We start from the raw sequence: 26,038 nt of genomic DNA, 5'->3' as shown, positions 1-26,038 counted from the left end.
GCTTTCATAATCTCTAACCTGCTCTGCATGTGTATAGCGCCAACATCTGGATTGGACATGCTTTTTTTTTCAATTCCACTTGTTCCGGGCTGATATTAACTTTCCTTATTTTCTGAATTTGCACCTAGATTATTCTTTTTTCTTTTTTGTCTCTCCAATTCTTTTGGGTCTTTTTTCTCAGTGCTGCTGTCTTCTTCGCTTAGTCGTCTACATTTCATCTATAACGTATTGTCCTTATACGCTTTATATGCGCTGAGTGCCCTGGATTTGTGTGTGCTCAAAGCCAAAACACGACTGAGTTGGTTGTAAGTAAGGTGTGTCTTTCAAGAATCTCATGTTCTACGTCATCGCGAGACGGTGCTGGGTCAATCTCTTGGCACAAATTCTCATGTTTAAGGTGCCCGTGAGACGCTTCATGGCCAATCTCTTTAGTGGGTTTTTTAAGTGTCTTCCGTGATGTTAACGTGAAGATCACGTCTCGACGCCCTAGTGTTTCTCTGCAGGATTTTTTTTTATAATACAGAGATATAAAAAAATTTTATCACTGATGCATATTTTTTCAGGAAAAAGTGTGTTCATTTTGGCTTGCTTTGCATGAATTGTTGTTTTTAAAATAGCATGGAAGATCTTTATCCTTATGTGCTTTACTGCCATCTGTCCATTGCTAAGAAAGATACTAGTTAACAATATATAAGTATTTTATGAAATATGCCAGTTATTCGGTATGTAAATATCATCCACCCATTTTCTGAATCTGTTGTGTCCCATAAAGGGATCTGAAATATCACGTTGTTGAACATTTATCTAAATTATGTTGTTCATTTATTGGTACATGGCTAGGTTCCTGTCAGCTTTGTTTTAAAATATCTTGGTCTCTCTATAAAACCCTGCTGCCACACTTTTTGTCTGTTGACGTAATAAAAAATATGAATTGAACTGAGATGTGTGTTGTTATTACACATTCAAATGTACATCCCGTCACTTGTGTGAATAAGCATATTTTGTAAATAAACATCACTCTGCTTTCTTGGTTTAATTTTAGCTTAATGAACGTCACATAGCCGACTAAAGTGTAAATATTTACAGATGCAAAAGAAGCGTATGGTTTTTAGTTTGTAACTATTTTTATTTTCTTTTGTCTGATGTGACTTTATGGGTTACAAAGCAAAACGTTTTTGCACATCCAGGTTCTCAATGCCCAGAAACAGATGCTCATTGTTTATCTGATATGTGAACATGATTTTGCAAATGATTATATATAATTGCATTTATTAGCCACTGGCATCAAAAAAGCTTGAATACCCTTACATTAGGTATTATTAGGTGCCATTTATTTGGAATTGCTTTACAGTTATTTCTGCTTTTAGGAGAAATGCCCATGAAATAATCACATAAAATAACATTCTTAGTGTTTGTTATTTCATCAGCCTTATCTACAGCATGTGAGACATTCAGTCTCCATTCAGGAATTTTCTGCAGCAAAGGTAGCAAGTCCAGACATGGTATATAGTACCCTCAGGTGACTCTCAGGAACCTAGCGCCACGTTAGAATTTTATAAATGCTTTAGATATCTTCTTAACACACACCTTTTTTTATTATTCTCCCCACCAAGTTCCCACTTTATAACTGTTTTGTTTTGGTAGAGTAATATATATTGCTCTACTTTCCACTATTGTATTATTAATATGTAGCCTTAGAATGCCTAATCTCACAGACTTGCCACTGTTTATAAGGTATTATTGTATATAACTTATCCCCACCTTCCCTTCTATATCTATAACCTTAGGCAATTAGATATAGTAAAAGACAAGCAGAAGTTAAGTTACAGTTTAAACAATGTATTAGTATTATTGATAATATTCATAAATAACAAAATGCAAAGTACATTTGAATATTGGCACCCATACAACCTGATTAAATGATGATATGTAGTTCAGGTGGCACACAGTCTTCTGGTTACTTAAATGTCTCTAGTTAAGGCATCATTGATGCTCAGCTTTCAGCCACATGTCTGTTCAAAATGGCTGCTGAGCTGTGCTGTTCATTGTGTTCTCTTCATCATCACAGGTTAGCAAGAGAGATTCTTCTTCATCATATGTTGGTTGGTAAGAGAGAGATACTGAGGTTAAACACATACATTTATAGATGTTCTGTCCAACCCCGAGAGCCAATAGCACATCATGGAACTTAAAGGCTTCTGAACCAAGCCAATTCCAAACAGCCATACTTCAGACCAATGGGGGAAATAGAGCATCTTAACACCTGTCCCCAAACCATATATTAAAGTACACCTTAGCCCATTTGTGGGGGTAGAAATGACTTTAGCAAAGAAACACTTGCCAAACTGGTTTAAAACACACATCCCCCAAATCCTGTCGTAAAATTCAAACAGTCCCATTCCTAAAGGGGGGGGGGGACACTAAATTACACTGCTTTGTCTAAATTACAAATAACGATATACAGTACAAAATATTCATCAAGTTATATGTAAAATCTCACATCACAACAATAACACTGGGTAAACATTAAGCACCCACTAACACAATTTGAACTTTGTGAAATATGATGACCTTCCTTTTGTTTTTTTTAAGCGCACATTGGATTATGGAACTAAGTTAAGAAATGAAATGGCCATTTACCGTGTGATTTTCCAAGCAGGTAAAATGTCTCCTTTTGCCTGGTCATTAACGCTTTTTCTCTTATTACTCATTTCTTATTCCCATTATATGTCTTTCTAACTCTTATGATAATTTAACATAGAGGGGTAGTCTTTGTACCTTTATTTGCAAACCCCATACTCACAATCATGACTCAGACCATCTGAAAATATGTTAACTTAAAAACTACGAGGAACCAATAAATTCTCCACTCATCATTCACACCTGTTCATCTTAAAGTGACACCCTGTGCTCATCCAGGTTTTTACTGCTCAAAACTAATAACACTGTCTAAATCAGGCATGTCAAACTCACTACCATTGGTGGGCCGCTTTGACTGCCACACATGCGTCAGCGGGCCGCACTGTAACAAATACTATTATACTATTATACAAAGTTATTGTAGCTTTCTTTCCAATATTGAAAACTTTAAAAAATGTAACACTTAAAGTTTAAAGTTTAAAGAAAAGCAATTTATTTCCATACAGGCACCATATAACAGTGTAGAATTAGAGTCTTAGCCTCTTAGCTAGGTCCTTATTATATTATATTCATTGCTTATATAGGAGCCTTACAGTGTGAGATTTATTTCTTTTGTCCCGACACTTGGCATCTTTTGTTAGTAACCAGTTCGTCAATATCAGGCTTGAAATCTTGTGCAGCTGCAACTTTTATGAGGGATGAAAGGTGCTCGACGGTAAGTCTTGAGCGATGTGGGGTTTTGGTAGCTTTCTTTAATGAAAACAGTTGCTCACAAAGGTAAGTGCTTCCGAACATTGACAGTACTCTCAATGCCAACTTACGGATCTGCACATACGAGGGTGGCAGGTAAGCATACAACCCTGGCACACACCAACTTCGTTGTATTTTGCCTTCAGAATAGAATCTGACTGCACTTCAATCAATTCCATTTGGATATTCTCAGGCGCATTCTCAACGTTGTAAGAGAACAGCGCAATGCCCTGTTTGTGTGAACTGAAATCACGAAATTGCTCACTGAATTCATTGTTCAGTAATTCAAGTTGGAAAACAAATCCTACAAAAATCAAATTTTATTTTACTAAGTTTACTTCAAAGTTTATATTGTAAAATAAGCCGATATGCAAAAAGCCACCTGACCCACAATACTTTTACAAACTCAAAATCACAAAAATATGTTAATAAACAACTCACCAACTTCTCGCGTCCACTTCAGATCTTCAGCTGTAGTCTGCACTAACTGTTCGTTGCAATACTAGCACAAAATTACATGAAACTAGAGCAAAAAAAACGTGAAAATATGCAGGCTATTACTACTCGTGATGGTCAGTTCTGCCCAGTGGCCAGTCTCAGCAGCCCAGTCAGTAGTGTAGCCTTAGCAGGGGCGGCTGTAGGCTCGTGGCGGCCCTGGGCAGAGAAAGAATTGGTGGCCCCTTCGCCTGGCAATGTCAATACGGTATCTTATGCACGGCGGATAGCCACGTCCGTTGCAGACACTGCATAGCCGCCTCGTGCTCATGACACGCTTCAATATACGCGTGTCCGTAACTTGAAAACCAAGTGGCGGCCCATGATATTCTCATTACAGCAGAACGTTATAATACTACATATAGCTTACTGCTCCGACTCTAGCGACATTTATAAATACAGTGTACTAATTAACAAGAAACACAATTTTTTTCGGCCACATTGCCGTCAGCTGTGTCATTATTTTCTCTTTCTGTTTTATATTCAATATATATTGGCATGGCGGCCCCTGGGATTTGGCGGCACTGTACAGGTGCACAGTTTGGACATGCCTAAGGCCACCCCTGCTGCCCGCTGCTGCAGCCTAGCACTTCAGTTGTGACGCTGCGGCTCATTAACACTAGAATTACCAGAGCCTACGAAAAAACTCGTAAATCCGTCCCACCTTAAATCGCGTCTTAAATCCGTTTGCAGCTCTCCGCCAGAGTCTTTTGTCATCTAAATGTGCTGATAAACACAAGCTACTAGCAGCCAGCTATTCCATCCCCCCACTGACTTAGAACGAACTTCTCCTAGCTCATGCCTTGCCTTGATTTGATTACAGTATCTGGGATTGAAGTGGAGTTTTAGAGTGGAAATAATATAGCGTTATTTGGAATACACGCATTTCATGTGTGTTCCATTTCTATAGTAGTCTGTGCAAACACATTTTTAAAACAGAAACGTTTTTCATATTCTAATAGTAAATGACAAAATGTAGGCATAAACTATATAACGTATGAAGCCTGAAGTCCATATATCAGAGAAACACTTTCACAAAAGGTACAAATAAGAGAACACGTGCGCTTTTATTCAAAAATATAACTGCACAAAAAAAAAAAAAAATGCGTTAGCATGCCACATTGACACTCTTACTACAACCGCTGCTGTGGCGTAATGGTATCAGCTCCTAACTGGGATTTAGAGGGTGGCGAGTTCGACACCGCACGGCTCCACTTCGAGAAGTGAACTGCTCTTATTCTTACAATTTTAGAATAACAACATAAATTTGATTTCAGTCCGTAACAGCCAGTGTAACTTATAATACTAGTAAAGGTTAGCTTTTTTTTTTTTTTTTTTTAATTCACTTTTTATTCTCGCAGTCGCATTCAGAATCAATCCATACAACCCCATCTGACACAGCTGTTTTCACATAAATAAAAGTGCACTTTTTTTCAAGACTATAACCGAAGAATAAAGAAAGCAAGTTACAGTTGGTGGTTGATACGACAGCTTGCGTGGTGCAATGCTAAGAACTGCTGATTTCAAGTGACGGTGAGATACGAAGAAGGCAGCTTCGCCAGCGTTTGTTTGTCAGAACCCTTTTGGGGGGGGGGCGGTAGTATGCATCGTGGTACACTGCAGACCTGTAGCGCATCTTTATGTCAGATGGGGTTGTATGGATTGATTCTGAATGCGACTGCGAGAATGAAAAGTGAATTACAAAAAAAAAAAAAAAAAAGCTAACCTTTACCAGTATCATAAGTTACACCGGCTGTTACAGACTGAAATCAAATTTATGTTGTTATTCTAAAATTGTAAGAATAAGAGCAGTTCACTTCTCGAAGTGGAGCCGTGCGGGATCGAACTCGCCACCCTCTGATTCCCAGTTAGGAGCTGATACCATTACGCCACCGCAGTGGTTGTAGTAAGAGTGTCAATGTGGCATGCTAACGCGTTTTTTTTTTTTTTTTGTGCAGTTATATTTTTGAATAAAAGCGCACGTGTTCTCTTATTTGTACCTTTTGTGAAAGTGTTTCTTTGATATATGGACTTCAGGCTTCATACGTTATATAGTTTATGCCTACATTTTGTCATTTACTATTAGAATATGAAAAACATTTCTGTTTTAAAAATGTGTTTGCACAGACTACTATAGAAACGGAACACACATGAAATGCGTGTATTCCAAATAACGCTATATTATTTCCACTCTAAAACTCCACTTCAATCCCAGATACTGTAATCAAATCAAGGCAAGGCATGAGCTAGGAGAAGTTCGTTCTAAGTCGGTGGGGGGATGGAATAGCTGGCTGCTAGTAGCTTGTGTTTATCAGCACATTTAAATGACAAAAGACTCTGGCGGAGAGCTGCAAACGGATTTAAGACGCGATTTAAGGTGGGACGGATTTACGAGTTTTTTCGTAGGCTCTGGTAATTCTAGTGTTAACTTTGGACAAGGCTTGTGGCTATACTAGCAGATGATGTTTCCGGTACCATAATGCCATGGGAAAACGCGCTTTTGTCAGAAGGCAGAAGTAAGAAAAGTCAATAAGTAACACCGAAGATGCAGAATGATTCAATCACAGACGATAATAATCATTTTGTACAAGTTCAGTGCTAACTAGGATCTGTCATGCGGGCCGCACAGATTTCTGTTGCGGGCCGCATGTTTGACGTGCCTGGTCTAAATTCATATCTGTTATGTCAGTTAATTTAACATCCATCCATCCATCCATTTTCCAACCCGCTTAATCCGAACACAGGGTCACGGGGGTCTGCCGGAGCCAATCCCAGCCAACACAGGGCACAAGGCAGGAACCAATCCCGGGCAGGGTGCCAACCCACCGCAGGACACACACAAACACACCCACACACCAAGCACACACTAGGGCCAATTTAGAATCGCCAATCCACCTAACCTGCATGTCTTTGGACTGTGGGAGGAAACTGGAGCGCCCGGAGGAAACCCACGCAGACACGGGGAGAACATGCAAACTCCACGCAGGGAGGACCCAGGAAGCGAACCCAGGTCCCCAGGTCTCCCAACTGCGAGGCAGCAGCGCTACCCACTGCGCCACCCGTTAATTTAACAAATGATCCTATATAAGGACTGTGACCAGTCTGTGACACCTTAGAACTTGGAATATCCGGTCTGTATCAGTTATTAATTGTCATTTAGTGGGAGAGTACTGCAGCTGTTGTCTTACAAGTTCAGGAGACTGGGGTCACACTTTGGCCAGCTGGGGTGTCTATCTGGGTTTATTTTGGGTAGTTTTCTCCTACTTTCAGATGGCATGTGTTTTAGGTTGTTAGGCTGTTGTAGATTGGCTTTTGTTAGTAAGAGTTCACCCTTTTTTGCCCCTTTGTTTACTGTCTTGCCCGTTCTGTTGCCAAGATAGGCTTTAGCTTGCTAAAATCCTGAAAGTGAAATATGTGGATTTAGTCAATGGATGCTTACATTTCTAGCTTTAAAAACCTGTTCTGTGGGATCTGGAATGGGAATATTTAGTATGTAGTTTTAACATTAGTCTCTTAAGATACTTGAACCTTGTCCAACAGACACGCCTATTGGATACTTCTAGCTTGTTCAGTTTTGATGAAAATGGAGGTCATTTTGGTGTTATGACCTACTCTCTGGTGTGTACATAGAAATTAACTCGTAAACTGTAGTGAAGTTCATTGCATGAAGTTTGTCCGTTTTTTACTTTGAGAAAGACCTCATGAATGTCAGATTCTTCTAAAAGATTGCAAATCCAACCAAGGAAATTGGTACAGTTGAAAAAGAAGAAAAAAATCAAGGCAGAGTGAGAGATGATGAGCTAAAGTGTGTATTAGCATATGTGCAAGCCAACTGGCTGTTCAGGTTAACCAGAGTGAAGTGATTCTGTGGGACACAGGGGTTAATGTCTTTGGTGCTTAGTATCTCTTTGGCTGAAAATTCTGAATTAAAATGTGTTTTTCCTATTCTCGGTTACGCAAAGTTTATAGTAGGAGTGCTAGTTTTAAAATGAGATCTTCTATTGACTAAAGGCTCACTGTTTTAAATTATGTTTTTCCTTCCAGCTGCAATACCATATTACATGCAAAATGCAATGTCAATCAAGGACAAAACTGAATAGAACAGTTAAGTATGTATTATGGAAATAGTGTAAGTAGCCTAGGCTCTGGGGATAAGTGAGCAACAATACAAATGACTGCAGCAGACTGCTCTTCATTATAGAGTTTGTTAGACTCCTCTATAAACTATACTTTTTCCTACTACAGTTTCTCTGAGGATTTTGCCATCAACATGAGAATGCCAAAACATTAATAGTCATTTAGGGTTTTCGTATATTATAGCCACTCAAGCCGTTTAGTGCATTTAAATTAGAATTACATTTTAGTTTGAACAAAGAGGAACATACTTATTCACTTGAATTCTGCATCAGTTTTGTTCAGCTTGAGATATTCAGAATGCCATTACTGCCATTCTCATGGCTGGGATGCAGCAAAAGTTTATAGACCATCTCTGGCTGTTTCAAGACCTTCTGCACTAAAAGTGCAGTTTCAGGTCATGGTTATGAGCTTGCCCAGTCATGTCTGCCTGACTTGGATTCATTTTAATCACTAGTCAGCCAATCATGTAGACAATTAATCTGAAATTGCAGTTTATGTATAGAATACAGTGAGATACACGCTTGAGTCACTGTCTTGCACCCCAAAAATGAGGGGTGCAAGACAGTGAAAAAAAATGAAGTCTCAGTCCTTTAGCAAAACCAGCTTTATCACACTTGAAACAGGAACAGCACAGTTATTTATTTTAGCTGGATCTATCACTCTCCTATACACAGACACAGCAAACAGGTAGGGTCAGGGCCAGGTCAGTGGCCAAGTTATACTCTTCTCTGCATTTATAATGTTCCTTGCATCACCCATCAACGACAGGTGCTTATAGCGTGATCTTGATCGACTTGTAGTTGTTTCTGCGGCGCTACAGCATGTCGTCTCGTTGGGGGAGGAAAACCTCAGAAACCTCAGTATATCTCTGTATGTGTGTGTATATAAATAAACAATTTTAACAGACGTGAATGGGCAGTTTTTCCAATTACCCAGTTTCACCACATGAGCAAAAAGCCTATTAAAAAAAATATTGTTGTTTAACCATAGATAATTTAGCACGAAACAATACCCATTGTAAAAAAAAAAAAAAAAAATTTGAAGCAACTCTAAACCAAGAGATTCACCAAAGCAATTTTTTGCAATTTACATTTCAACCCTTTCCAAAATTAAAGGATAGCTATACTGGTGATGTAATTTTATATATGGTGTAAGCAGCTGGTCATTTATACTGGCCCTGGCTTGTCAGTAGGTTGTGTGCAATGAATAACTCCTTCCACATCTTCCAGTCTTTACAATGCAAACCATGTGCCTCAAGTCCCTGTTGCTGGCCTTGGGGCTATTCCTTTGTTAGAGCTCCAGCTTTCATGGCTGGCAGAGATTTGTAGTAGTGAATAAAGCAGTTTTAGCAGCTTAATTACCGAAAAAAGGACAGTGGAATGTGATTTTTCTATGGGTCACTTTCCTGGAGAAGTGTGTGACATGTTTTCTCATTACCAGCAAAAGCAATAACTTTGATAAATCATACTAGCTCCCTTAGCGTTCTGCCAGAATTAGAAATCTAATTGAAATTCTTCCCTCTTTCTTTCTCTCTCACCCTCCCCACCCCCCACTGACACCTTGCTGATGTCTTGGAATATCTGCACTTGGTCCTGAATGGCTACATTAAAGGTAAGAAATGTAAGATTTATTGCCAAGGTGAAGCTGGAAGCTGCTAGACCAGCTAATGAAGGATGTACTTCTCTCAAATTAAAAATAAGATGACATTAGATGGAGATTTTGTAAGCTGTCATGCTTCAAGGCCAGAAGTAATGTCCTATCCCATATAATGCAAAAACCTGCTCATTAACTGAGAAAGAGTATAGCTGTGATAGAGAGGCAATAGCTGAAGTGAACTACCTAAAACTGCAATATTTTTTATTGTTCTTATTGCATTTCCTTTTCTTTTTTTATCTTTGGTTCAAGGTTTACAAGTTTTACAAATTTGATTAAGACTGGCCACCCAAAACTGGCACGTCTGACACTCATTACAGTTAAAAATTCCCATCAGATGAAATGTATCTTTATTATATAGCTAATGCCTTCTCTGGTGTGCTACATATTTTACTTATTACTGATTATTTTAAAATGTCCAGTTTGAAAATTAATTGGACAGAGTCCTCTCTTATGTGTCTTAATGACCTTCTGTTATAGTGTTCTCCTCCTGTCTTCTGTCTCAGTAGGACATATTTAGGAGTAGATACAGTGCCCCCACACTTGTAAAATTATTTAATCTTTATTGACACTTTACTGGGTTGTGTGGTTTCTAGTAGAAACATTGCTTGACAAACACCCATTTCATTCTTTGGGCTTTGAAAAGTTTCCTAACGTGGGCAAAACAGAAATTTTTAATGTATAGTAAACTACATTAAAGGATACTAACAGATCAAGGAAATCTGAACTTAGCCTGTACTATTATATGCAGCAAGAGCCCTTTTAAAATCATGAACTCGTTCATATTTCACCAATCTTTAATCTATTCATACTTATTTTTGGACTCTATTATGAATCTAAAGCAATAGAGGTTCTTTCTTGAGCCTTCATAAGGATGGTTCTTTAGGGAACCAAACATAGTTCCCCTATGGCATCATCTAAAAAAAACACTTTGGTGCCTTTATTTCTAAGAGTGCAAATACCAATATACCACAATATTTGTATTTTCTCTCAAGTTACAACATCCTTTAGCAATAGGTCTAAGTTTTCTCTTTCTGTCTTGCCTTGCCATTATCAAAGTGAACATTGAATCAATTTTTATGTTCATAAGAATTACTTATGAATGATTTGTCCAGTGCCTCCTGACTTACCAGTATGAGAGAACCCCTGCATATTGGCTTATCTTGATGACTAGTTATGCAAAATGAGGTTCCCCTTATTTTGGCCCACTAGACCATATTTTGTGCAGGAAATTATGATAAAGAGTAAACCAATACGTGTCTGCAGCACAAATTATCACAACTTAAAAGTTGTGCATGTCACAACAGCCAACCCAAGGGGTTCATCCCATAGTGGAATACAAGGAGTCAAATTGACTCTTTTTCATAAAACTTCAAAAAAAATGGGGGTGGGTGTTGATCAGTAATATAGGTATGTGGATTGTCATTTTATGCTATTTCAGGGTTTCTGATGACAAGTATCATAATCCTTTGGATATTTGATCCTTATTGGTTTTTGCTCTAAGATCTACTCACAGAAAGTTAAAAATTACAAATTTCAAACATAAGCATGTGAGATATCATTATAGATTATTTCAAGGTCAATAATTACAAGTATGATGTTATTTTTTATTTTTGATCCTTTGTTGGTCTATAGACATCTATCACAGTCTGAAAAATGACAAATTTCTAATATAATTGGAAATGTTTAAATATTTAAATAGAAGCATACATTTTAATATTTCAAATTTGATGCAACTATTCTTATTTATTTTTTACTTTTACATAATGAAGTAAACATTTACATTTCTTATGAACTCCAAGAATTAGGGCAGCTTACGTTATTCAGACTTTTTAATTTTATAAATGCCATAGTGTAACAGAATTCTCCCTCTGTGAATGCGGAACTTTAGAACATTTATGATGAAAACAGGCCATTCAGTCCAACAAGGCTCACCAGACCTATCCACCTTATTTCTCCAAACATTTACAGTAGGTCAAGCCATTAAATGAAGCAAATGCATCCCTGGTCTTGAGTATTTGTATTTTTGCATAGGTAATATTTTATCACTCATTCTCAAAGATTGCACATGCTTACTAAGCATATTATCTTTATATATAATCTTCATTTGGATCTTGATCTTTGTTTGTCCGCGAATTCACTGCATTGTGTGGTGTTCCTGCTGTGTTCAGTAGAGGGCAGTAGTGATGGAGAGGAGAGGAAGAGAGGGGGAGGATCGTTGGATGAGGTTGGAGTGTGGTGATTAAAGAGGATTGAACTAAAGGAGACTACGTGCTGTTTGTACTGGCTGAATACACAACACCTTGGTTGTTACTTTTGTTTACAAACACTGTCGATAGCACTCTTTGTGTTTAGATCTGGCGTCGACACCGTGCTTTGTGTTGTAGATCTGGCGTCAACACCTGCTTCATTGTTGAGACTGTGGTTTTTTGTGTTTCTATCGACCGTCGTTGGCAGCACTTCGTCCAAATCGAATGTTCACCCACTTCTTGGAGTCGGCAGTCAGAGTATATAAGTCGGACACACTTCTGTGATTTTCCATCAGTCGGCGTTTGGAGTTCAAGAAAGAAGCATTGGTTCTTCCTTACTCTTTGGATTGCCACAAAGCAACCTGCGAGATTGGAGAAAGGTTGAGAAGAGATCGTGAGAGGAAATGACAGCATCATGAAAACGAGACAGACTGTGAACGGAGAGAAGCAGAAATGCTCCTCCACCACCACATAATTACTGTTCGGACAGTGATTCCGAGTAGGCCGTTCCTATCGAATCAACGTCAAAGGGTTTTGTTTTGTATATTTTGTTTCCCTTATAAAAAATCATAATGCTGTGCGACGAAGGGCCCAGTTCATGACTGGCAGCCGCGTTTAAACAGGGAACCCTTCACAGACAACTTTAACACGTGCAACGTAGTTGGGCGCACATGGCTAGTTATCTTAATAATCTGATAACACATTCATTTACTGCAATGCTGATCATATCATGAGCATTCCTTATGAATGCAGCAGCCTAGTCACCGTCAGTGCTATATAATAAACTAGACAAAGAGCCCGTTTCGATAACGTAAGATGAAATGGGCACAAGTGGAATAGTAATAAGTATAAGCACCACAAACCTGATATAGGTGTATTGAATGAATGCGTAATTAACTTAGAATGCGTAATTAGGCCTTGAGCTGTAGTCGAAATCGCCTTTCAGGCCTCTAGAGCTTTAATCGCCTTTCTCTTTGAATTTTTGCGGCCGTAAATCCGCCGCCTGCTGCGATGTTGGGGTTGGATGTCGGTCGAAGTCGCCTTTCTCTTTGAATTTTCGTGGCCGTAAATCCACCGTCTGCCGCGATGTCGGTCTCGTAAGGTTTTTCAGGCAGCTGCGCAGAAGGCGACTGCGCATTCGGCTTCGGACGGACGTGAGTGAGTGAGTGAGTGAGTGAGTGAGTGAGTGAGTGAGTGAGTGAGTGAGTGAGTGAGTGAGTGAGTGAGTGAGTGAGTGAGTGAGGAGGCTAGCGAATTATGTATTAAGATTGTTTCCTACTAGCCAAGCATTTACTGTTTTTCTTGAAGACACAACATCATTTTCAGTTATTCTTTAACCATGTGTAGACTATAAAAAAAAACTAGTTAAATAATGTTTAAGTTCAGTTAAATTCCATTTTTGAAAATGTTCTTGTGAACTTGGCAAGCTACGTTCTTTTATAAATTCAGTATGGATAAAATAATAAACAAAAAGTTGACAATGCAGTACCAACTGTCTTTGCACAAAGGCTTGGCAATGGGACCTTTATTGGAGACAACATATCCATCCCCCTAGGTACACCAGCTGGCACCGTGGGATATCCAGGTGCAAAACATCTTTGAAAAGAATTTATTGCCTATCAAACAATTGGTGTAATTATTATAGAGAAATATGGATAGGCCTAGCAGTAGCTCTAAAACATCTCCACCGTGCTTAAAATAATAAATCGTCATCCTTAATTCAGATCCTTAAATTGATCCCTCCGTAACGCTGGTAGGTACAATATTTTGAAGTTTTGGTTCTCTACAACTAAATCCTTTGCCTTTCATGATGGTTTTATTCATGTTTGGAGTAGTATGTAGAGCTGCATCTTGAGATCCCAGTGTATGCCCACTAACCCAATTCTGTGGATGTAGACTTTACAGAAGCAAAGTGTTTCTGCAGATGTCTAGTGGTTTATAATACTCTGTGATTAAATTATCCAGCAGTAGAGAATTAGATGCTTATAATGGGCATCACAAGCACAAAACTGAAATATGTCACACTTCTGTCTGAGTTTAAATAATCTGAATATGTGGCGAGAGTACAGAAGCAGTTTGTGGGAGAGAATATTAACCACATCTGATATGACTTTTATTTTTAGAGCAAAAATGAGGAACATAAAGTTTTAGTAAGGCAGTGAATCAAGTCTAGGAGTGGAAGGTCTTTGTTAAAGTGGATGCTTATAAATCTAGGATAAATGGAACTGAATACAGAAAAATAATGCATGAAATGCTGTAATGAACAAAGAGAGAAAAAATGAATATTCACCTAGCATTTTACAGTTTGAGATCTACTGTGATATGCTGTGGCTTCTTTCAAGAAAAATGTTGCATTTTAGAACAGCTCTAGAAAGTGTATGAATGGTTTCTCACTCTTAATTTGTGGCTGTTACCAGATGTTCTTTTCAGGGGATATCATCATCTTCCTTCTTTGAATTGCTGGTGCTATATGAACGAAAGCTTCGCTTCCCGGGTCCTCCCTGCGTGGAGTTTGCATGTTCTCCCTGTGTCTGTGTGGGTTTCCTCTGGGTGCTCCAGTTTCTTCCCACAGTCCAAAGACATGCAGGTTAGGTGCATTGGCGATCCTAAATTGTCCCTAGTGTCTGCTTGGTGTGTGTGTGTGTGTGCCTTGTGGTGGGCTGGCACCCTGCCCAGGTTTGTTCCTGATTTGCGCCCTGTATTGGCTGGGATTAGCTTCAGCAGACCCCCGTAACCCTGTGTTAGGATATAGCGGGTTGGACAATTACTAACTGACTAACTAAGGCTAAGTGCTTGGTCTTAGTGTGCCTGATTTAACATCTGTAGTGTTTCAGTTGCTGAATTGCTAAAAAGTGGGTATTTTTTTACTTAGTGCTCTACATATATTAAAGAACTTCTGATTATGTGTGAGTGACCAAATGCTAGACATTTTAGATAGAGCTTATATCATCACATGTAATGTTCATGCTACACATCACAGACAGTTGTAGAACTTTGTGACTATACCTCATAGTGATAAGTTTCATGATCATATTAAACCTTTTTGTCAAATGGATGGATGGATTTCACCTTGTTATGTGCTACTGAAGACAAATGATAACTAAATAAATAACACAAATTGTTTTTCTGGAATGGTCAACATTAATTTATACTCCTCCCTATTTAAAAAATTTTGTGGTGAAAGGCAATATATTAATTGAATCCATGATTACTGATAGTTTTGATACTAAAATAGCTGGTTCTTCATATGCTATTATGCTATTAATGCTTTTCAGATGTACATAAAATTCCTTGTAAAGCAAACTTCATCACAAAGGACAGTTTTTGATAATGAATAAAAATATTAATGCTTAACAGGCTTGGCTTATTTTTATACATATTTCATCTTTAATTCTGTCCATTCTTGTTATGAACATATCCTATACAGTGTCACAAATTCTAGCCTGTTCTATCAGTGTTATATATAGTATATAATACAGAAACCATCCATGAATGAGATGAGCCAATCCATCACAGTGCAAACCCATACTTGCTCATATATTACCAACTGTGAGCCACAAATTAATATAAGATGAATGCCATTGGTGATGCTGAATACACTGGAGAAAACACACATGAACATGTAAGTTATACACAGATATTGACAAAGCTGAGAATTGACTGTAGGCCTGAGAATCACAGCAGGTTTTTAAAATTACTAACAGAAAAACCTGGCACTGCCTAAAGTGAGGCCACCAAGCAGATTCTGCCCAGGGTGTGGAATCTGTTCAAAATATGGGGAAATAGGCTTAACAGTTTAGATTTAGATACTAGATGAACACAGGCAGAGGTACACTGTTACGACTGGGATGGGGGGGCCAACTAAATTTTGTAATTAAATATTGACTATAGTCTTATCTGTACAAATAGGCATTCTGTGCAAAATTTGGTGGAGAAATTTTAAATATGTGGAATTGCAGCTTTGTATATTAAATTATAGCTTAGAGTGAATAGAAAGAATTTGGTTGCTATTGTTAACTGGAAACTGTCAAACCTACTCTAGCCTACTCTAGCCAGTCAAGGGTGTCTGGAACCTATCCCACCTCTAATGGGTGTAGGGCAGCAAACAGCCATGGACTTGGGCGCCAGTTCATCACAGGTGTTACTCATGTATATAACCACATTTGTATTCACGTAATGCGAGTTTGTAGTTGCTCAAAGGAAAACCTATGTAGACATGGTAAAATTGTGTAGGATCTAAGCCCAGGATGTTCAATCTATAAGGTAGAACCACTACCCATATTGTCACCCTATTGAATTTCTTTACTTTGTATTTCTTGCCAATTTGAAACTGTCAACAAAATAGATTAGTGCAACTTTCAGTAATAATACAGGGTAAGCCAAAAAGAAATACCACATTTCAAACATTTATTCTACAAAAACTCTACAAGATAAAATACATTTCAGTACAACACAAGAAAGGGTATACAAGGTAGATTTTTTTCACTGTATTTTAAAAAAGAAGTCTTCAAGGTGGTGGCCATCATTAGCTATACACTCTTCGAGACGATTTCTGAATGCTCTTATGACTCGTTCAGCCATTTCAAGGGGAATAGCGGCGATTTGAGGGCTTCAAGGTGTTGAGGTTGGTGTGTGTATACCTTCAACTTGAGATAGCCCCATTAGAAGAAATCACACGGAGCAAGATCAGGCAAACGTGAAGGCCACCCAACATCACCATACACAGAGATCAGCTTCCCCAGAAACATTCCCGCAAAATTTGCATGGATCTCTGTGCCGCATGAGCTGTTGCTCCATCCTGTTGAAACCAGGCATCCACCACATCCATTTCTTCCAGTTTGGGCCGTAAAAAGTTCTCTAGCTTTTCAATGTAACGTTCTGAAGTGACGGTGACCATTTCTCCCCTCTCCTCAAAAGAGTAAGGGCCTACAATGCCAAATTCTGCAATGGCGCACCAAACTGTAACATGCTCACTGTGCAGGGGTCTCTGATGAAGTTCATGAGGGTTGGTTTCAGCCCAATAGTGAAAATTTTGCTTATTTACGTAACCATTCAAATGGAAATGTGCCTCAACGCTGCACATGACAGTGGCATCTTGATGAATGGATTGCAGAATGTTCATGCACAACTCTCTATAGCTCCCCCAGTGTCTCTCAGTGAGTTCTGCACTTACCATCATTTTGTATGAATGGAAATTAAGGTCCTCATGCAAAATCCTCCTCAAAGACATGTCAGAAATGCCTAAGGCAGAAGCATTTTTGCGCGCTGAACATCTAGGAGACTACAAAATTGATGCCCTTACAGTCTGGATGTTTTCAGGCATTCGTACAGTCCGAGGAAGGCCTGGAGATATTCTGTTCAATGTTATACAAGTCTATCTAAATTTAGCCACCCACTGAAGAATTGTTTTCTGATTTGGGATGTCACCGTTAGGAGGAATACTGAAGTGCATTTGGAAGGCATGTTGCGTTTTGATGATTGATTCATTGTTTTTGAAGAATGCTTCGATGGCGAAAGCACTGTGTGCAACGGACAAAGGCATGTTGCTGACTGAAAACTACAAGGGATCACCTAGCGAAGGACCCCTACCTCGTGCAATGACCTTGAGAAATGTGGTACTTCATTTTGGCACACCCTGTATAACTAGTAAGGCAGACCCTTGCAGAATTATGGTTATTCTCATTATTGTTATATACAACAAGTCAAGTTGGGGAGCATGCGCTGGTACTGGGATCCCGGTTGGCAACCCCCAGGCAGACACGCGGTCCAGTCCCACCCTCCAGAAGTGACCTTTTATCTGCCGCAGCCAGGTGTTATGTGGGTGACCCCTTGGCCTGGTCCAGCCACTCGGATCCACAACAATGAGGATCCTGCAAGCTGCATCACCCTCGGGGAATCGCGCCAGATGACCGTAGTGCCATAACTGATTCTCCCTCACAATGCAGGTAATATGCCTCATTCAGGACTCCTCGAGCAACTGCTTGTTTGACACAAAGTCAAACCAGCAGTACCCAGGGATTCTCCAGAGCTGGGGTCTCCATAACGTCACTCGCGAGCTACTGGTAGCTTGCAACCCCTTTCCAAGTAGCTCGTCAAAGGGTTAATGAACCCTACATAAATTTGAAAACTTGATTAGTCAAATTAGGGGCAGGCGATCATTCCAGAATATCGTATCATGATCCTTTTAACACAAAATCACGATCCACATTCTGAATTGCAATCTATCTTTTCAATGTGGTATACACTTAAGAGAATATCCGGACTCAAACTCATCAAGTTTTAAATTTTTATTTTAAATATCAAACAAAGTTGAATTAAATTGTTCTCTCGTTCGCTAGCTAAGCGGAGTTAAGGAACATGCCCTGAAGCTGGTGTTTAAGTGAGGAAGGCCTCTCCCCTCGGCCCGTTGCGTGGAGCTCGGATTTGCGGAAATAAATCGGTACCGCAAGCAAACTATGATACATAGCGAAATGAGAGAAGTCACAAAATCAACCGGAATATTCAAGCAAATTATAGAAAAAACCTGATCTAAATCCGTTAAGTAGGTCTATCGTGAAAAGTAGGCAGAAAAGAGAGACTTTGGATTTTATATATTATATATTAGTAAACCTTCAAATAATGTGCAGTTAAAGTCTCAACAGCATTCTCAGCACTTCTGGAGCTTGGTAGAGCCAGATAACTATAAGGATCTTCACCAAGCAGCTCTGAAAATGTCTGCTTTTTTTGGGTCTACATACCTTTGTGAGTCTGCCTTTTCTGACATGAATGTCATAAAATCAAAGTTCAGAACAAGACTGACAGATGAACATTTAAATGATTCAATAAGAGTGAACCTAAGTGGCTACACTCCACCATACACCTCTCTTGTTGACTCCATGCAGTGCCAGTCATCTGACTAACTAAAAAACACATCACTCATGCAACTGGACATATGAATACTCTTGTGAAGTGAAACAGTGACATGTAACAAAATGACAAATGAATAAGTAATATCTGTGTATTTGCAATTGCATTGTTTTGTTTTGACAGCATTCATGTTTTAATTCAATGGTGTGAGATACACTAGAAAATGCATACAGACATACAACATTCACTTGCAGGTGAACTAAATATTTTTTGTGATGTTTTAATGCAAAATGTGAGTTGTGGACACCAACATTTTGTAAATGTTCAGGCAAAACAAAGTTATTCAGTTTGTTTGGGTTGAAAAGGGTATGAGAATAAACGTTAGAAAACATGAGTAGCTCTTGGCCATTTTCATTTTGTAAAAGTAGCCCTCAGGAGGGAAAAAAGGTTGGAGACCCCCTGCTCCAGAAAGACACAGTACCAAAGGAGTCCAGTCATCGTCTCTGTGCAGCTGTGGACTGCATCTCCTCTTGATGATATCCAGGGTGCTCTGCAAGATGCAACACCTCCTTCTGGGAACACCAGTATCACCAACACAACCCTCAGCAACCTTCAGGGTCTTGTCATGGTAGTTCTCCCACCTACTGGACCTAAGCTGGATCTTCACAGTAGCAACAAGAAGTCTGTGGTCAGAATTTACAAACTGGGCACTTCAGTAGACACTATAGTTTTGCAAGAGCCTCCAGTGTCCGCCCACGAGAATGTGATCGATCTCCTTCACTGCACCACCAGTATTGGAGTACCAAGTCTAGTGATGTGGCTCAGGGTGCTGGAACTAGGATGCAGCGATTCATAGCCCCTGACCTTTTGCAGAGTCAAGGAACATTGAGCCACTTTCACCACGGTCACCAGACCCATGGGGACCGAGACAATCCTCATAGCTAGCCCTGTCAGTGCCAGTGGTTGCATTAAAGTCACCCATAACTGGAGAAGTGTCACCTCGTGGGCACCCATCAACCACCGAGCGAAGTTGTGAATAAAATGTCTCAGTGTATGCTTCGACCCCAGTGAGGGAGACAACAGACACCACCCAGGGAGTGCCATAATCTGAGTCTCATAATACACTCGTTGAAAGGAGTGAAATCGGACTCCATCGGAAGAAGCCAATCTGCTACAGCAACAGCTTCTCCCCAAGTATGACAGCCATCAGAGCGACCAGACCAATAAAAGGTGTATCCACCTACAGAGATCTGGCCAGTCCCTGGTCTGCGCACCTCAGAGAAAGCCGCCACTGACATGCAGACTTTACGCAGCTCCTCCAACAGCAGAGGAAGATGATCATCATACCGGAGAGACAAGACATTCCATGCACCTACCCGGATGGGCCGCCTCAAACTGGGACCCGAGTGCTGCCGTGCAATGGGCGACGCCTCAGCACCACACCAGTTCTGATCCCCAACAGGCCTGACCTCATTGGCTTTCTGACGGTTTCGACTCTTCTGGGGATGGGCTCCCGAGGGCTTTCCCCATCCCCTCCATGAGGCAGCAGAGCTGTGTGAAGTTTTTTTTTACAGTGGCTGGAGTGCCAATCCTGCCACCAACCCCCATGATTTCCCTGCAAGTTGGAGGATCGCTTGCAGGGCTGGATGCAATTTAATGTCATACCCAGGGCAGAGTATATACAACAAAATAAAATTAATCATTTGAAAGTCCACTTGTATGATTTGCATTCATTCTGAATAAAGTTAACATACTGTATGTTGTCATTTGTTATATTAACGGCGTTTCCATTGTTGGTATTAGTGTTAAAACCTTTTGCACCTTTCCTCTGTGTACTTGGATTCAAAAGTGCTGTTCCGTATGTTTGTTGAATTATCAAATGATATTGTTCTGCTCCATATGTTGTTAGCTGTTTGCTGTTATTTGTCAAGCTGTGCTCCCTCTTCATCTTGTTATTTATTAACACACCTGTCAGTCACATCCCACATTCATAGTGGTGCTATAAAAGTCTATGAAACTCATGTAAAGCACGTAGGTCCCATAATAAACATTTGAATACAATACACCCCATGTGTCTCACATAGGCACCCCTTTATCTCTTGTTTCAGTCATGTACGAAGCATATCTTTAGGGTATATATATATATATATATATATATATATATATATATATATATATATATAGGGTCTGGTTAGTTGTGGTACGCAGCAATTTGAACCTTAGTCTACGTGCTTCTCTTTGTCTTGATCCAACCGTGGAAATCACTCACCTTGTAAGTGTCTTTTAAAGCTTTATTGTTTAATGTACGTATACTGTCTGCTATGTATTGCTTTGTAAATCATTCTTTATTGTCTTTGGTTGAACACCTGTATATACCTCTATGTTTCTTTTGTATATATTTCAGTTTACAATGAGGTACATCCAGTAAAAGCCTTCAAGAAAGCTCACCCCTTGTCGTTTTTATGTGGATGTGCCGAGTTGTTTAAGCTCTCTGCGGCCGCGTTGCATGGACAGCGCGAAGTGAGGCAGAATAAATTTACTGTCAAATATGCATGTCCAGCTGTCAATACATGAGTCACCTTGCTGCCAGTTTTAGTTGGAGTTGCATTTCATTGAAGAGAAAAGCAGAGAGGCCAAAATAAAGGTCAGAAAAATTGGTTCTATAAGGTGTCAGCAAAAAAAAAAGACTTTGGCCATTAACTCTTCAGTTTCTTGCCTACTGCTGTAAGTTTGCTGATTAGGATGAAAGGTTTTTGAACCAAAACTGGATTGGATCATTGTATTTGTAATTATACTTTTAGAGGAGGTAACATTTTTATCTCTTTAGTGTTTTTTAATGGTTTTAGCTGAAATGTTTCCTGCTACCAGTTTGTCTTTAGTAAGTTGGAATTTCTTTTATTGCTTACAAGCTCTAGACTTAGCTGTGTGTCACTTTATTCTGGCCACAAACTATGATACAGGCATTCTATTAATGGAATGTGCCATTTATTTCATTTTTTTAATTTGAAGTGCACATGTTGACACTGGCACTTGATAGTGATTGAGCCTTGTTTTATTTCTCATCTGGAATCCATTCCTTCAGGTATTTGCATGGTGTTGTCATGATTGGAGGACATTCCTTCTGAATTGATTTTTCAAATAAAAGCATACTGTCAAGGTAATAATGTCTAAAAAGGCTCAATGTGAGCAATTCTGTGCCATAGTTTATTCTGCTACGGATCCATTTCAGTCTACCCTTTAGTATATCAAATTTATTTTTATATATTGTGGCTTAATGATGCAATATATCCTCTGAGGCTTGGGATCTGCGCTGGTATCCCGAAGGTTGCCGGTTTGAATCCCCGTCACTGCCAAAAGAGATCCTACTATGCTGGGCCCTTGAGCAAGACCCTTAACCTGTAATTGCTCCAGGGGCGCTGTACAATGGCTGACCCTGCACTCTGACCCCAAGGGGTATGTGAAAACTAACAAATTCCTAATATGAGAAATCGTATAAGGCGAAATAAAGAACAAGAACAAAAACAAAACAAAAAAAACAAAATATATCATTCTTCAACCCACTTAATATAATTCAGGGTTACAGGGGACCAGAGTCCATCCTCATAGCACTGGAAGCAAGGTTGGAAACAATCTTTCACACAGTCTTATTCCCGTTAACTAAAATATAATCATTTTATTAACTAAAATAAAAATGAAAAAGTGATTGAAAACTATAACTAAACAACAACAGGCAAATAAAAATGAAAGCAAAATTAGGTTTTGTAATTTTTATTTTGATTTTCACCACACTAGTGTTTGTGAATAATGCACATGTGAGAATTCAGCTTCCAGAATATTTATTATATAATATTGAAAAATCTCACAGTCGTAAATTTGGTTGGTGCACTTTCACAAGTATGGCTTGCTGCTGGCATCTGAATCTGTAAACTTCATTGGCCTTTTCATCCATTAGTCAGCTTTCCTTTCTAGAACTGACAGGGAATACCAAAGCCTTATCACTTGTCAGTGAATTATTCCATGAATTCCATGAATGTCCTCACAGGTGGCGCAGTGGTAGTGCTGCTGCTTTGCAGGAAGGAGACTGTGGAAGATTGTGGGTTCGCTTCCCGGTTCCTCCCTGTGTGGATAGCGCTTTGAGTACTGAGAAAAGCGCTATATAAATGTAATGAATTATTATTATTATTGAATTCCATTCACTAAAATTAACTGTCAGTCATAGATGTTCCATTGTCCGCAAATGGCAGACAGCTTTCGCTAAACTTCAATTAAAACATACCAAACATTACATTGAAAAATACAGCAAATAGTTTGAAAACTATAGACCTGGAGATTTTGTCACGTTTAAATAGCCACCCTCACATTTCAAATTCAGTGAGTATTTTGACTGAAAAAATGTTACATTTATATGCCAAAGAATGTAAGAATTTCAGCCATTTAACCTTATTTCCCACAAATATTGCTTTGTTATTGACAGTACCTTTGCAGTGACATGTTAAGCAGTTGCATAGTGTGCAGTCGATAACCTAGTAGAAGTTACACATATATGTTTAGTTTTAATCAGATTATTAGTAAAAATGTTTTATTGTGAGATGTGCACTGTCACACAATCCATTCTATTATGCTGTCATGAAGAAAATCTCCATGTTAAAAGCTTTATTGATAGCAAATGGATGGACTGGAAAAATTGTAATATATTTAGGCTGACACAATATTGTAAAGTTTTTAACAGGGGATCTTCGTCCGAGTGTTCACTTTGCAGCGGTGCGGAATTTTAGCAACGAATAGTCATTGAAAGGTTAATCTCTGTTCAGCATATAGTTGTAAAACTGATATTGAAATCAAATCCACTCTTGTCCTTTTCATTGTTTGTTATCTAATTATCATGGGTGATTGCAACAGCAAGATTTTTTACTAGTAAGTTTACAAAAATTTTATTCTTTATTCATGGCTTTCTTGTTTGTTTTCATGCTTGTTTCTTACTCTAGTTCAAAACCTTTACTTTCAAATATTTATTAATGTCTGATACTAGTTTGTATCCTATGTTTTTAATGTCACCTTTACTTTTATTTCTGTTGTATTCTTTTGGCTGTATATTATTATTATTCATTTTACACAGTGCCATTAGTACAGGTTTGATTGTTAGCCTGATCAGTGTATGTATGGAGTTTGCATGTTCTCCCCATATGAATGTGGACTGAGTATTAGAGCTGCAATGATTAGTCTACGTAATCGACGACGTCAAATACACAAAATCGTCGACGCGGATTTTTTATTGTGGATGCGTCATAAACAGAACCTGGTTTTTGTAACTGCAATGCATTACATGAACGTCTGGGGGCAGTATCGTTTGTTATTGTTTGTCAAGACTGCACACAGTCCTTCCAATGAAGAAAGAACGTCTGAGGAGAAGAAGAATGTAGAGGAAAATAAACGTGGTTGCAATGGCGAGTCGGATAGAAGAGGGGGAAAGAGATGGAAAAAAATTGAGACAGAAACTTTCTAAAGTGTGGGTGCACTTCACCGAAAAAGAAAAAAAGGTTGAATGCAGATTATCCAAAGTGGAGCTTTCTTTTCATGGCAGCACCACTGCAATACTTGAGCATCTGAAACGCAAGCATCCTGGAGCTGTGATGCCGCCGTCTCTTGAGAATTTATGCTGGCGCTGTTAGTTAGTTAGGGTCAGATCAAAAGGGAAGGGAGAGTGTGAACAAGACTGAGAAAATAAAAATGAATAAAGCTAACTAAAAGCTAAGTAATAAGTTTACACCCAATCTGTTCGTTTTCAAATAATATTGCATTAGTGAGATGATGTTTTCTGATTCGTACTATTCAGGTCATACAATGATTTCTTCAAAATGGCCTGGTTGCTTGTGCAATAACAAACTTGACCTGGCGGCAATCAAAGCACATGTACTGTGCAAGGTATGTACGGGGTCCACTTAGAAAAGAAGAGCGTTCATGGCTCACCTTGCAGAGGAACATTCTTTCCTCTGCATGTCCTGGAGTCCTGTGCAGGCTGGGCAAGGTCGGTGGAGGGGGCGGGAGGAATGCGGTCACTGATTACAACCGCAAGGTACGCGATTGAATATGAATAATATTGCATCCGTGCCACAATGTTTTCCGAAATGTACTATAAGGACATAAAATGAATAATTCCAAATATCAAATATACATATGTCTCTGTTTTTTTGTCAGTGTGGCTTTGACATCACGGGTCATAAGGTACATACTAATTCAGCATAAGCAGGAACACTCAATAAAACTGAATAAAAAAAATCAAGTGACAATGAGATACGAATAAGGCAGATTCGCCAGGGTTTGTGTGTCCACTTTTATCCATCCAGATCAGAGAATTTCCAGTTCGATTGTCTCAAAATACCACTCACATCTACAGTTATTCCCAGTTTCAGATAAAAAGTAGCAGCGTCAGATACCTGGGGGGGCGGTAGTATGTATTGTGATCGTGACTGAGAGAATAAAAGTGAAAAAAAAGGTAACTTTTACAAGTACTATACGTTTACAGTGGCTGTTACAGATGCATATCAAATGTTATGTGTTTATTGTATAATATTAACAATAAGAGCAACTCATTACTCAAAACGGTAAATGTACAAGGCAGTCAGGATCGAACCGGGGGACTCATGATCAGCAATTCCTACCGCTGTGCCACGGAAGCTATTGTATCACCCTTGAAACTTTTGTGAAAGTGTTTATTTAATCTTTACACATTATATAGTTTATGTCTACATTTTGTCATTTATTACTAAAATATGAAAAACATTTCTGTTTTAACAATGTATTTTTTGGTTAAGTTAAATGCACTTTTTTTGTTTAAAGACTATGTGCAGTTTAGTTTGTATTGTTTAATATATTTCTTTTTTATTGTGATGGTCACACTGATACAAAAACATCTGATTATTTTCAAATTCATATGTTTCACTGGCTGTTATTTTAATTTGATTATTATTAATTTTAATCGTGTTAATGCAGAGACATCAGGGTGACATTCACAGGTGGACAGACGTGAGCAGATGAGGTAAGACATGCACTGGAGCCCAGAACAGGATGTGCAACCACAGGTCTCAGGCTTCAAAATAGTCAGGCATGAAATAATTATGACTAATTGAAAAAAAAATTGAACAATTAGTTGGACTACCAAAGTAATCATTAGTTGCAGCCCTACTGAGTATGCATAACTGCAAATATTGTTTTATAGCTGGATATTAGAAGTTTGTCATTAAGCATTCTCAATTGCCAAAAATCTGTTT

The 26,038-nt window shown here is 38.9% G+C and overlaps 1 protein-coding gene across 1 annotated transcript in view; it reads left to right on the top strand.

The window, feature by feature from the left end:
- The first annotated feature begins 2,575 nt into the window (after positions 1–2,575).
- LOC114646635 (heparan-sulfate 6-O-sulfotransferase 1) overlaps positions 2,576–26,038 on the top strand; it is a 134,287-nt gene continuing 110,824 nt past the window's right edge. Inside the window, exon 1 of the mRNA XM_051922069.1 lies at positions 2,576–2,659. The gene's annotated coding sequence lies outside the window, so the exon portion shown is untranslated. The remainder of the gene's footprint in view (positions 2,660–26,038) is intronic.

The sequence above is a fragment of the Erpetoichthys calabaricus genome, chromosome 2 (assembly GCF_900747795.2).
Source record: "Erpetoichthys calabaricus chromosome 2, fErpCal1.3, whole genome shotgun sequence".
NCBI classification, from domain to species: domain Eukaryota; kingdom Metazoa; phylum Chordata; class Cladistia; order Polypteriformes; family Polypteridae; genus Erpetoichthys; species Erpetoichthys calabaricus.
Note: the sequence above shows the minus strand (reverse complement) of the source record. Positions and strands in the feature narration are given on the sequence as shown.